This window comes from Protopterus annectens, chromosome 1.part2 (genome assembly GCF_019279795.1).
Source record: "Protopterus annectens isolate FY-2018-M chromosome 1.part2, PAN1.0, whole genome shotgun sequence".
In the NCBI taxonomy this organism is placed as follows: domain Eukaryota; kingdom Metazoa; phylum Chordata; order Ceratodontiformes; family Protopteridae; genus Protopterus; species Protopterus annectens.
This window is the reverse complement of record NC_056727.1, coordinates 281,725,944-281,739,481: the sequence shown is the minus strand read 5'-3', so window position 1 is coordinate 281,739,481 and position 13,538 is coordinate 281,725,944.

The window sequence follows — 13,538 nt, the reverse complement described above, 5'->3', positions numbered from 1 at the left end:
CCTGCTTGCTAAGTAGAGATCCCCTTTTTCCCCAGCTTATCTGCAGAATTACACTCCCAGTTTGCCAACCAGATTCTCATGTCCTCAGGCAAAGTGCTAAGGTTGTGTTCCCCCACCAAAAGGTCTGCCAGCCTTTCAAAAGTAGTGACCTGACACCCACTCACCCACCTATGAAAATAAGTGCTTAGCTCAGCAATATAATCACATATGCTTTCATCTGCCTTGTGGCTATGCTCATAAAACTTTTTTTGTAAGCTTTAAGTGTTAACTTAAAGCATTCTAATAAACAATATTTTACTTTATCATAGTTTAAACAATCAATATTAGACAATTTAGAAACAGCAGTTACAGCTTTAGCATGGAGTAAGGTGGTCAGGAACCATACCCAGAGCCCTTGGTCAGCATTATGCTGTTTACATACTCTTTCAAATATATGAAAAACTATCAAACTTATAACCCTCGGTAAACTGTGGAAGAAATGTACTGACTTTTATTGCTTCTGTGGTTTGGTTATTCCCTTCCCCATTATCTCCACACTCTGGTTGAAGAGTCAGCATCTCCCTCTCATGTTGATGGTGCTTTTCTGTTCTTTGGTCTCCAAACAACACAGTCTCTCTTTTTCTTCAGTCTCCAAACAGAGCAATCTCTCCACTGATTCTAGTTTCAGATGTTTGGCGTCTAGTTCAAGTCTCTTTAACTCAAGATGGACTTTTAAGTCCTCAGATGAAAATGTGAACTGTCCTCTTTCTGAGGGCTGCAAATTCCTATCACCAGACTGGTTATCCTCCTAGTTGTTGATCTGAGCTGTGACTAAGGCTGAAATCATTTCATCTTTAGTCAGGCTGGAATGCACCAGTCCTTTGGCTTCGCACACCTTGGCCAACTAGTTCTTTGTCAGCTTGCCATAATCCTCTGTTGACGTCTTTCCCTGCTTTCCCTGACAAAGCTAAACTAACAAAAATACATAAATAAATACATAAATAAATAAATAAAACTGGTGTGAAAATAAAACTCTGTATGTTTACCTTGTGGCTTCTGGGAGCACACCCACCTTCAGTAAAAACTGCCTACAGGCTACAGAAGTTCAATTAATATCCACACCATTGCTCACCAATATGTGACATTCACTCATCTGGGCCACTAATCAATGAGCCTGAATCCTCACCCCTGACACCGGAACAAAAATAGATACACACAGTATTTCCAGATGCAGATCTCTGCATCAAACACAATTTCACTTGAGACCACACAGGGAACACACTAAGTCTTGGGGGCTGGGTCCACTCTTTCTCTCTCTCTTTCTCTCTCTGTCAGTCCAGGCACAGCTGTAGAGTTGAGTTCTCAGCCGAGTGTCCAAGCCAAGTCCTTCAGCACCCTCTCTGTGAAACCATTGGTTTGTCTCTCTGCTCCAAGCAGCTGACACACACACACACACACACACACACACACACACACACACACACACACACACACACACACACACACACACACACACACACACACACACACACACACACACACACACACACACACACACACACACACACACTCTTGGAGATTTCATTTGCACACACACAAGCACACAAACACACACCGTAGAAAGTCTGGCACAGATTTCCTAGCTATGTTCCCTTCTGCCCTGACTATAAGGTAGTTATACTGCCATCAGACACTCCAAAGCCAGATGCTCTAAGGCTCTTACAAGGGTATCCAATTATACTGAGTGAAATTAGTATTAATACAAATGATAGTGTTTGACCAATGCAGTAAGGCTTTCAGGAGTGGCCACAGAGTCACCAAATAAGTATAAGTACTCTTACAGGTTAAAATATTCTCTAAAGAACCAGCCACAATGAAGAGCTTAAATATATTTAATAATAAATAAAAAAGAACATGAAAATGTGGAATATTTTTTATAATAAACACCAGAGTTTCAGTCATGGGAAATATTAAAATAATGCAGATGAATAGATTCACACAAATAAAGAAAAACAGTACTTAATAATTCTCACTATATTTTCCAGACTGAGCTAAAAAATTACTATTACCTGGTAGCTTACTAGAACAAGGCAAGGTGAAATAGGTGAGTGCTTCTTCTTTGTCAGGTTTCAAAAACAGACTGCCATGAGACTTCTGCCTCATCTAGTATTAAAACATCATTTCAATGATGGATTACAGAATGACATCATATACATCTGGTCATTTGACTTCTGGTTCCCATACTACCCCCCTTTACTAGAGGATGTCAGGATTTAGCACAGATGTGTTACCATACACAAAGATAGAACTTTGCTAAGATGTGTCATAGCATCTGGAAGCCATAAAACCATTTCAAAACTTTCACCCCTCCAGGGTAGCAATTAGTTCACTGCTTTAGACAATGCAACAAGGATTTGTAATCCTTGTATTCACAGACATTTTGTCTCTGGCTGCAATCAGAACTGTAAGATACAATCTTTTGGCCTACTAGGTAATTTAATTTCAAACTATTTTTCAAAGTTAGCTGGACAGAAATTAACCTCATTTCTTCTAATATCCTTGTTGCAATATTAATTTCATCAGTTATCATATAGTCTGACATACGGGTGCATTTTTCTTTCTGTCCATCAGGACCCACTGTCAGTACATTTTTAACACAAGCAGCTTTACAAATACACTTTTGAACACAAACATCTGCACAAATCAGTTTGATATACAAATAACATATAATTCTTTACAAATCTCCAGCTATCTGTGCTGGCATATGTTACACATCTACTGCCCTATTTCTCCTGGCATAGCTGGCAATACCTCACATCATCACAGAAGGATTTGGAAATAGATATCTAACTGGATGATTTGTTGATTACTGGGGTGACAGAAAGTATGTATCTCAATGAAACTATGAACTCAGAATAAAAATTTCAAAATGTGAGTACACAAATTTCAGACAGAATATCTGAGATGCACTGACAAGGAATATGGCATCCTGCACAGAAGGTGAAAGTCAATCATGATGCATTTCTCTCCCCATTCGTGAAAGAGTTACAGGAGTTTCTTGGCTTGGTTAATTATTGTAGAATGTTTGTGCATAAGCACAGCCTGGCGTTAGCTCCTCAGTATAGGTTGCTGAAGGACAATGTGTTTTGATAGTGGAAATGACATGGAAAAAATTTATTCAGAAAATGCTGCCTTACAATGAGGTGTTGGAACATTATGATCAAGAATTGCCAGTAGATATTGCTTTCATGCCACAGCTTGTGACATGGTTGCAGAAATTCAACATGACATGCCTTCAGAAAATGAGAAACCAAATGGATACATATCAAGAACCCTTTTTTCTGCTGAGAGAATGTATTCTCATATAGGGAAATAAGTACATGCTTTCATTGTTGGAATGAAAAAATTCCATCAGTACCTCTGTGTAGGAAACTCATTTTAGTGGCTCTCCATATTTTGTGTTTAGCACAAGGGTTTACTTATAGTTACAGCAGCAAACATTAAGTGGTACAACTCGGAAATGTCCTTTAAGCATAACCTAAAGTACTGGATGAGTATCCATAAACTTACTCCTGAATTTATATGGTATGGTCCTTCTGGAAAAGGAGATGCAGCCTGGAGGAGTGTATTGGCAAGGCAAAATGTTCACGACTCAATAGGTTTGGAGCATTTATGAACCTATAGTAACTATAATATTGTCAGCTTATTACTATCACAATGAGTACAGAGTTTCCATAGTCATAGTAATGCCGATTCTGTTAGCAGAAACCTCTAGCGATTCTTTGACTGAGAAACATTTGAAGGACATTCCTTTTAAAATAGATTTGACTGAGCAGTTAACTGTTGTGAGTGTTTAGTTTTGTGATAAAACGTTGGACAACAACAGCCCATATCAATGAGTCTGAAATTGCTTTGTCAAAGAAAACTTAAACTTTCATTATAAAAAGATTGTGTCTTATGGGGTAGTTATGTAATTGTTCCAAAGAGAGAGAATGAGAAAAGCTGTATTGTGGGAGACCCATATAGATCACCTGGGCATTATTAAATGAAAGCACTAGGTAGAAGAGTAGCCTAGTGGGCATTCCTTTTCAGGTGTCCAGATTTTTACCTCATATGTTTGGTCTGTTCCAAATAAAATGTGTTGTTTTCTGGCAAATCACTGAGGATTGAAGTCACTAAATAATGACATACATTTGAGTCTCAGACTTCATATCCTTCAGAAAATAAGTGCTAACCCATATCCTGTTATTCTAGCAACTTCTAAGTTTATATGAAAAATATTTAAAATGTGTCCCTATTTTTGGGCCTTTGCCCCCCCCCCCCCCCATTATTTTAGGCTTTGTCCACATTTCTTGCACTAAGAGGTTGAAAAGTATGCTGGTGGGTAAAGCTAGAGAGACATATTGAGAATGTGTGTAAAGCATGCATACACACACACACAGATATATATATATATATATATATATATATATATATATATATATATATATATTAGATGGAAAAGAAGGAGCCTAGATAAGCACCATTACATGCAGTGAAATTTCCAGGTGGATATTGATGCATATTGATTTTGCTGGACCATTTATGAATAATTTATGTGATGGTGGTAGATCTTTGCTGGCAATTACCTAAAGACATTGTCACTGAAATAGAACCCAGTTTATGTCAGGTGAATTCTTAATTAACATAATTAACATAATTAATGACTATGTCAAAATGTATAAACTCTCCCAGCAGAGTAAATACCTCTTGGCTTGCGAATAGTAAAATGTAAGAAAGTCCAAGTAAAATAGCTAAGAGGCAAACACAGCATGACTGCAATTCCAATATAGACAATGATAATCAAAGTGTGATATACTCCGTTTATAAAGAATACTCCGTCTGTAAAAAATAATTTCTGATTTTATTTGGCATGCAAGTAAGCGCTTTCACATAAGCTTCGTCAGACCGTTAAAATTCAAAAATTTTTCAAACATATCCTTTTTATATAAAATAGTCACGTTAGTCAATTAAACATTTTTCAATTAGACATTTAAAGGTGCATACTCAAACTAATGATGTTACTACAATTTGCATCTTTCACTTAAAGTTAAGCAATCAGGAGTGTAAACTGCTCCCACTTTGTACAATGGCACTAGAACTAATTATAAGATCCTGCACCACGGGATCCTACAAATAGAAGAGCTGGAAAGGCACATAGCACATAGCAACCATGAATAGTATGACCACATATTTGAAATTTTATCAGAAGGAGTGTAAACTGCTCCCACCTTGTACAACGGCACTAGAACTAATTATAAGATCCTGCACCACGGGATCCTACAAATAGAAGAGCTGGAAAGGCACATAGCACATAGCAACTATGAATAGTATGACCACATATTTGAAATTTACTTCTAACTTTTCAGATACTAGAATAGAATATTTAGATGTGTATGTAGAGAGGACAATGAATACCCATGTTAATACAGGAGTTTTTCGGAAAAAATTTATAGAAATACTTATCCTCATCGATACAGTATGCACCCTGCATAAAAATTTAATAAATTATTAACGGACAAAGTATGAGAATATCACGTTTAAATGCGACATAAGAAGGATATCAACAAGAAATTAATATTTTTAAACATAGGCTCCTTAAACGTGGCTATAAAGAATTTGAGATTGACACAGGGTTACAGAATATTAACCAGCTGAGGGAAGATAGAGCATCCCCGTACTATTCAGCACAGGTGCACTGGCGCCACCAGCATATAGACACTGCACCTCAACTAAAAATACCAATGTACTATACTAGTGACATTAAAGATCTAATGGAATTAATTAGTAGCCATTGGCGCATCCTTACGATGGATTAGGATATAATGAACATAGTAGAGGAAAAAACCACAGTTCCAATATAAGAATAAACCTAACCTTAGAAGATTGCTGTGCCATTCAGCAGTGAGTGCCAGTAAATACCCTCATATGGATACTCATTGCTGTGGTAAGTGCAATTTTTGTACATGCATTGAAATAGGAGATAGCTTTGTACATCTAGATATGGGACAACAATACAGGTTTCATGTGTCAGCGGATTGTGGCACTGACCACGTGGTATATTTAGCAGTCTGTCAGAGATGCCAATCTTTTTATGTTGGCAAAACCGACAGAGCACTCCGGACTAGAATTAGAGAACATCTTTATGCCATCAGGATAGGTTATACAATGAATGCTTTGGCCAAACACATCATTGCACAAGGTCAGGAGCATGTTTTTCGATTTATGGTTATAGATTATATCATTCCCATAATGAGAGAAGGCAGCATACGAAACAACACAGAAAAGAAGGAAATCATCTGGATTATGAGAATGAAAGCAGATAAAGGCAAAGGGCTAAATGAGAGAGCATCAATCAAACCTGTACTAAAAGCCAGACGCTTAATCGTAAGGTAGTTATATTATATAGGAAGGGTAGGTTATGTATTCCTTTATGCTTTTGTTGATATACACACTAGCTATATGATCCAAAATTTTATTACTTTCTTTGAATGTGGTATTAGACATGAATATGTATAACATACTCCCTGGTCACTAGTTTTACCTCGTATATCCCATTGCCATAATAGCAATAGAAGAGTTCAGATCCGCCATAGATCTAATTGTCACTATATATCTTACACATTTTTTAGATGTAATTTCTTGAAATTGGCTATTGAAACAGTTCGTGTCCTGTTTGTAGGTTTAAAAATATACTAGATGGATCCCGTGGTGTAGGATCTTATAATTAGTTCAAGTGCCGTTGCACCAGTTAGTGCCTTTGCTTTGTTTCTAGATTTGGCTATTGAAACATTTTTTATATTTGGCTATTGAAACAGTTTGTGTCCTGCTTATGGTTTTAAAAACATATTAGATGGCACCCCCAACTATTTGTAGGATCCCATGGTGCAGGATCTTATAATTAGTTCTAGTGCCTTTGTACAAGGTAGTGCCTCTGCACTGTTTTTACATTTGGGCTGCCTTATAAATTAGATAGGAATGCATGTATTATTTATACGTCCATTTCTACCTTAGATGCATATACTATTGCATAGCTAGTAGATTGCCATACTGTTTCTTGTACATTTTTTATTCGCATATGCCCGTTATATGGAGTACGGTAATCAAGACGCCCTCCACATGCACTAGTCAGATCTCTCTAACACGGGGACCTTACGTGAAGTAGTGAAGAATGGGTGATGTGCATACTGAATGCATCAACAGTCTAAGTATTATTGCACACTGTCTGATTCAAACTGTTTTTATTTTTATTTTTATTGATTTAGGATGTAATATAGATTGGACAAGAATATGCATATATGTATATAATTTTTGCATTTTTTAACTCTGGTTTGAAAGCACGCACTGCTGCGCAGTCATACTTTGATTCAACTGTTTTAGACTTTTGCCTACATTTAGACTCTTGTTTGTTTCACATAGCATTTCAATTGAAATGTTATCTAGTGAGCAATCAGCAAGTTATATGCATAATATACGTAGATATGATGCACGTATATTTTCTTGTAACTATTCTCAGTAACAGTACAATATATGGACATGCTTGAATTGGATTAGTTTAAAAATTAGCTGTCAATTGGCCAAGTATGCATCAAATTACTGCTATCATAGAAAAGGTATTATTTGTGAGAGCAGTTTACACTCCTTCTGATTGCTTAACTTTAAGTGAAAGAAGGGAATTTTAGTAACATCGTTAGTTTGAGTATGCACCTTTAAATGTCTAATTGAAAAATGTTTAATTGACTAACATGTGACTATTTTATATAAAAAGGATATGTTTGAAATTTTTTTGAATTTTAACGGTCTGACGAAGCTTATGTGAAAGTGCTTACTTGTTGCATTCCAAATAAAATCAGAACTTATTATTTTTTACAAACGGAGTATTCTTTATAAACGGAGTATATCGCACTTTGATTATAGTTGTCTATACTGGATTTTCAGTCATGCTGTGTTTGCCTCTTAGCTATTTTACTTGGACTTTCTTATAATTAATGACTACATCAGAGTACGCACACACTAATGAGTTGCCTGAAAGATTCATAGTTACCTTCAAGATAGATTATTTTCCCTGGCACAGGAGAAATACACAGAAAACAATACTGTATTCCTTGTAATGAAACTTCACCCAATAGCCAGTGTGCTTGTAAGTGAACTATCACCGGATGGATTCAGAAAGGCTTCCACAGAGAGGAATCCTTTCTACAGCATGGTAAACCATTCAGATTCTTAGACTGCCCTACTGTTGAGGTTTCCCCTGAAAAGAGTTTTAGCACAGAGGGCATCTCTGAGGCAGAGCTGCATGATAATGTGGTAGTCTGGGGTAAGCCATGTGCTTTGTCATTTACTCCAAGTTTGCACAGCAGAATCACTCAGCCACATAAAATTTCACAGATGTAGGAAAATGTTTCCACTGTAAAAGCACAGAAGTAACCCATTCATGTTATGGGAGTAACTGAAGTGCAGGTAACTTCAGAAAAGGCATGGGGGTTGGTGAGTGTTATTGTGTGCATGTGCATGGACGTGTGTTTGCATGTCCGTGAAGCTGTGTGAATGTGTGTGTGTGTGTGTGTGTGTGTGTGTGTGTGTGTGTGTGTGTGTGTGTGTGTGTGTGTGTGTGTGTGTGATTTTCTTCCTGGAAGGTGTCATAGGAGGTAGGGAATCAATAGAATTCAACTTATCAAGGCAGCATTGGAGTGTGCATGTGAATGAATGGGTGAGTGTTTTGGTTGAGTGTGACTGACAGCTGTGGGGGACTTGTTTGCTAATGGTGGATATGTGTGTGTGTGTGTGTGTGTGTGTGTGTGTGTGTGTGTGTGTGTGTGTGTGTGTGTGTGTGTGTGTGTGCGCATGCTGTGTAGGGGTTGCCTTTGCCACCACAATGTGTAGGCCACTAGAGAGAGAATAATATCACCATCAGGTCTGACAGCATTAGTGTGTGATTCAAAGACTAGGCCAGATTCCAAAAAATGTGATCTCACTGCAAGTGAAAAAGTTGTTCTTTATGTAAGTGACTTACTTAGTTGTAAGACCTATCTATAAAGCAGGCTTATACAGGGTTCGATATTCCAAAAAACTTGCTCTTCATTAAGTGACTTACCTATCTTTTCTTAACAGTGATTCGTAAGAACTTGTTTAGAGATCCTAGCAGTAAAGCATGACTCCTCTACTATTGAAGTAAAAATTGATTATTTTCACTCAGGGTCATGAGACAACCACTTTGACCTAATTGTAAATCTTCAAGAAGGAATGCAGGACTGTATCATTGCTTTGTTTTTTATTGTTTTTTATGTTTTCCATTTGGCAAAGTATTGAATAGCATCTCCTTATTCATAGAATAAATCTAGATTGAAGATGTTCCTTACTTCCTGACTGCTGCAACAAAGCTTGAAGTGATCCTAATGAATGGATATCATGTGTCAGCACTAATTCTGAGAACACTGCACAATTCTTCATCCTTTGTATGATATGGTCCATAAGCAAAGTATTCAACGAGAAAGTAGTCGAATGTAGATTGACAAGACAGGTGTTCTTTTCATGAAGCAGATTGAATATATTATATTTTTGAAGCTTTTTTTAATGTATGTACTATCAAACAATTATTTCATGAAATGATGCTTTTCAGCATGTATTTCCCCTTTTTGCATAGAGGAATTTGAAGATTCAAAGATGTATTTATTTTCCAAAATTAACTGTTAGAGGAAAATGAAACTTTTAAGTATAAAAGTGTTTGAAGACAACTAAGCACCTGCAAACTGATTGTATTAATAGTCCATTCCTTAGTTTGTCAGAAGTACTTCGATGAAACTTTGGGGTTTAAAATGGTTTTGCATGTTGCCAAAATGTCTGCACAGCATTTGCTTTCCTGTCTGATAACATATGAAGAAGTGCCCTGGGGGCATGGCTTGGATGGCAGGCTGAAAGCAGCAGAATTCTTAAACTGTGCAGTGCTCATCCTTTTTTGGCAATAATTATTATCCAATTTCACCAATAACTACCTGAAATCAACAACTCTAGATTCTGGAAGTTGTAAGCTACATGTTGGTGTATTTTTTAAATAAAAATCTTCATATTTTCCTGTCAAGCTATCCAGAAGAAGGGACACAGAAACTACACTCATAGAGGAAGATAAGCAACTCCAAGTTCTCCTACCAAGAAAATCCAATGAAGAAAGAAATACAGGCAATCTTTACCACTGTCCAAGATTTGGCGATAAAAATTGACAAACTAAACCTAAAAACTGACAATATAAAGGAAGATATTACCAAATAGATTTATTGAATGATGTCTTCAAACAACAAACTGTCCAGATTGCTGCACTTGAAGACTCTGTAACAGATAAAGACAGCAGGTTAACAGAAAGAGAGAAGAACATAGACTTTCTTCCTTGAAAAAATACCAGACTCACTGAGAATATAGGTGATATTGAAAACAGAATATAATAATCTATGGCATCCCAGAGCAGATGGAGGGGGACAATATGATTAAGTTCCTGACTTCTTGGACTCCTAAAACCTTAAACCTACCAGAAGCATTATCCTTTGGAACAGAGAGGGCACACATCTTTAACCACAATTCCTTCATCTAGTAATAATATCCATCCTAGATCTATCATTGTAAAATTTATTTCCACTCAGGACAAAGACCTTGTTTTAAGAACTGCCTTGTCCCTTGCTCCACTGAAAATAGGTGACCAAATCATCAGATTTGACAATGACTTTTCACCCCTTGTAATGTCCAAAAGAAAAGCATGTGTCCCATTAATAAAATCATTGAAGAAGAAAGGAATCAAAGCACAAATAATATTTCCTGCAAGAATAAGACTATCTCTGCCAGAGAGAAGGAAAACTTTTGGCATCCTTGAAGAAGCATCCACATGTCCAAAATAATCACTATAAGAAAGGGAACAAAACTTTACAATTTGATACACAAAGAAGATGGGATGGCAGCAAATTAGTAGGCTTCCACCCCTGTGGACATTGCAGTTTTTGTAAATTTGTCCCTAAACAATATTCTTTTATTTTACATAATTGTTCCAAGGTGTTTGATATTTTAATTTATGATAATTGTAGCAGTGATTGGGTGGTTTATATGGTTAAATGTACTTGTCCAGCATTCTATGTAGGGCAGACATCACAGGCTTTTAAATTGAGAATCTAGGAGCACCTAAGTGATATTAGATGTGCCAGAAACACTAATGCCCTTTACAAACATAGTTTGAAACACCCCACTGCTAAGTATTGTTTTACCATTATTGATAACATTTCTAAGAAATATATGCAGCAGGAAGGTTTGCATTCCCTTTTAAATTATAAGGAACTTATGTGGATAATAAAATTGGGGGCTTTATTTCCCCCTGGGATTAATGAGCAAATGTAATATGATAACAAAACTGTTGTGACATCACATATTTTGTTGTATAAAATGGTGGTGTATTGGGAACACATTTGATTAGCACTGATGAAGGCTATATGCTGAAACCAGTATGCTGTTTTCACCTTTTGGTGGTTTGAGTAATTTTTATTGTGTTTCCTTCTGAAGAATATGGATATATATGAATAAAATGTGTAAATGAGCCAGGAGCTATACTGAGTGCTGGCATTTGAGTTCGGTGTGTTTTTTGAGCCTTGCACCCTACCGTACTTGCATGGGGATTGGAAGCTATCTCCAAAAAAAGAAACGTTTAAGTCAACCTGAACCCATGGAGTCTTCAGTGAATTGCAAAAGACAAGCTTCAAAAAATGAATGGACAACTAAAGAAAAAATAAATTTTACAGACAGGTAAATATACTTCATTTTCCTTTTCCCTTGAGAATTTTTCCCTTTTAAATAATGTGGAACCATGCACAAAAGGTAATGTAACGTTCTTTTTTTCTGTTATCTTTCTCACAACAATGCTAATTTTTCAAACAATACACATTGCTTAATTAGTTGTAATAGGTTTAAGACTTTATGTAACTGCAATCTATTATTTTATTCTGAAATCTTTTCATATACATATTATCAATGAAACAGTATAGACTTATATATATATACCCACACACACAAATATATATATATATCATATTCACTGTTTCTTCTGTATACATTTTCCTTTATCTTAACCCCAGTATTGCAGTACTGAAACACTAGAAATAAAGGGAATGCTTAATATGTTACATTTAGGTATTCTAAAAAGTACTGAGGTTTTTATTAATATATATGCACATTTCATTTATTTATATTTTTATAATATCTTTCTATTACCTAATATAACTAAAATGTATGTATAATTAATGTTTTATATTGTTTTCTTTTATTATTTCACCATTTTACATGTTATTGCTTTAAAAATGGCTTTTTACACTGCTCACAGCTTTTTTAACATCTGTGAGCATTTTTATGCTTAAAAGTCTTCACTTTATCATAAAATTCCCTTCTAGTCACTTTTTTGATGGTTTTGACAATTTTTGTGACAAGCTCGAGCTTCTAACAGCTTCAGATAGCTCCCATACTTGTGTGGGACAACTTGCAACATTTTTCAGGAAGTAGGCATGACCTTTGAACCTGTTTCTCTTCACTGAACTCCAACAGTCAATCAGATTCAAAAATGGATGTTTCAATAGTGTTTTACTCATTTAACAACTATTTTTATCTAAAAAATCTAAGTACCTGTTTTATTTTAAATAATTTATTCATCTGTAATGTGTATATATTTAAAGAAGTATTACAAATAGCTAGTTTCTAGCAGTGATAGTTTTATATGCATTTTTCCTCTTCTTGAATAATATAATATACCTGTATTTATTTATATCAATTAGTAATAATTAAGTTTAGTAAACCCATTTCATTTAGTTTGTTTAGCTAAAGAATTCTAGTATGTCATATAGAAGTTAATTAAGCAATAACCTACACCTGGGTGTGGGTAATGCTGGATTTACCCATGGTTGGTGTGGTTTAGTCACGAGGGTGAAGCCCGAGTGGCCAGAGACAACCGTGGGTAAATCCAGCATTACCCACACCCAGAAGGGGGTTATTGCTATTATAAAATGACATTATTTAAGAAAAAAATAGTTACTTTTCTTAAATAATGGCATTGTATAATGCCTCCGTGCTGCCCTTCCGCAGCTGTCCGGTATTCTGCGGCAGTTCTGATGTACTGCACATGCGTATGCTTACTCAGTACATCAGAGCTGTGTTGGGAAGCAACGGAGAAAGGAAGATCTCCGTTGCTTTTTAAAAGTGTCTCGCAATGTTAAAAGAGTTTAACATAGCGAGATAGCTTTAAAAAAAGCAACAGAGATCTTCCTGAGTGGTTTGTCCAGTACTGATCTTCCTTTTGTACTTACCTATAAGTCTGATTTACAACGGGCATGCTGACCAATCAGCATGCACGTTTTGGAATATTGATGGGGGGGGGTCATTGTATAATGTTTAATAATCAATGTATATACAGCATTGTAAACTGACTCTTCCCTTTTATATGCTTCTAGTGCATATACTGTTTCCCTTTTGCTTGCTATTATTCTGCAGTAGCTAAGAATTGT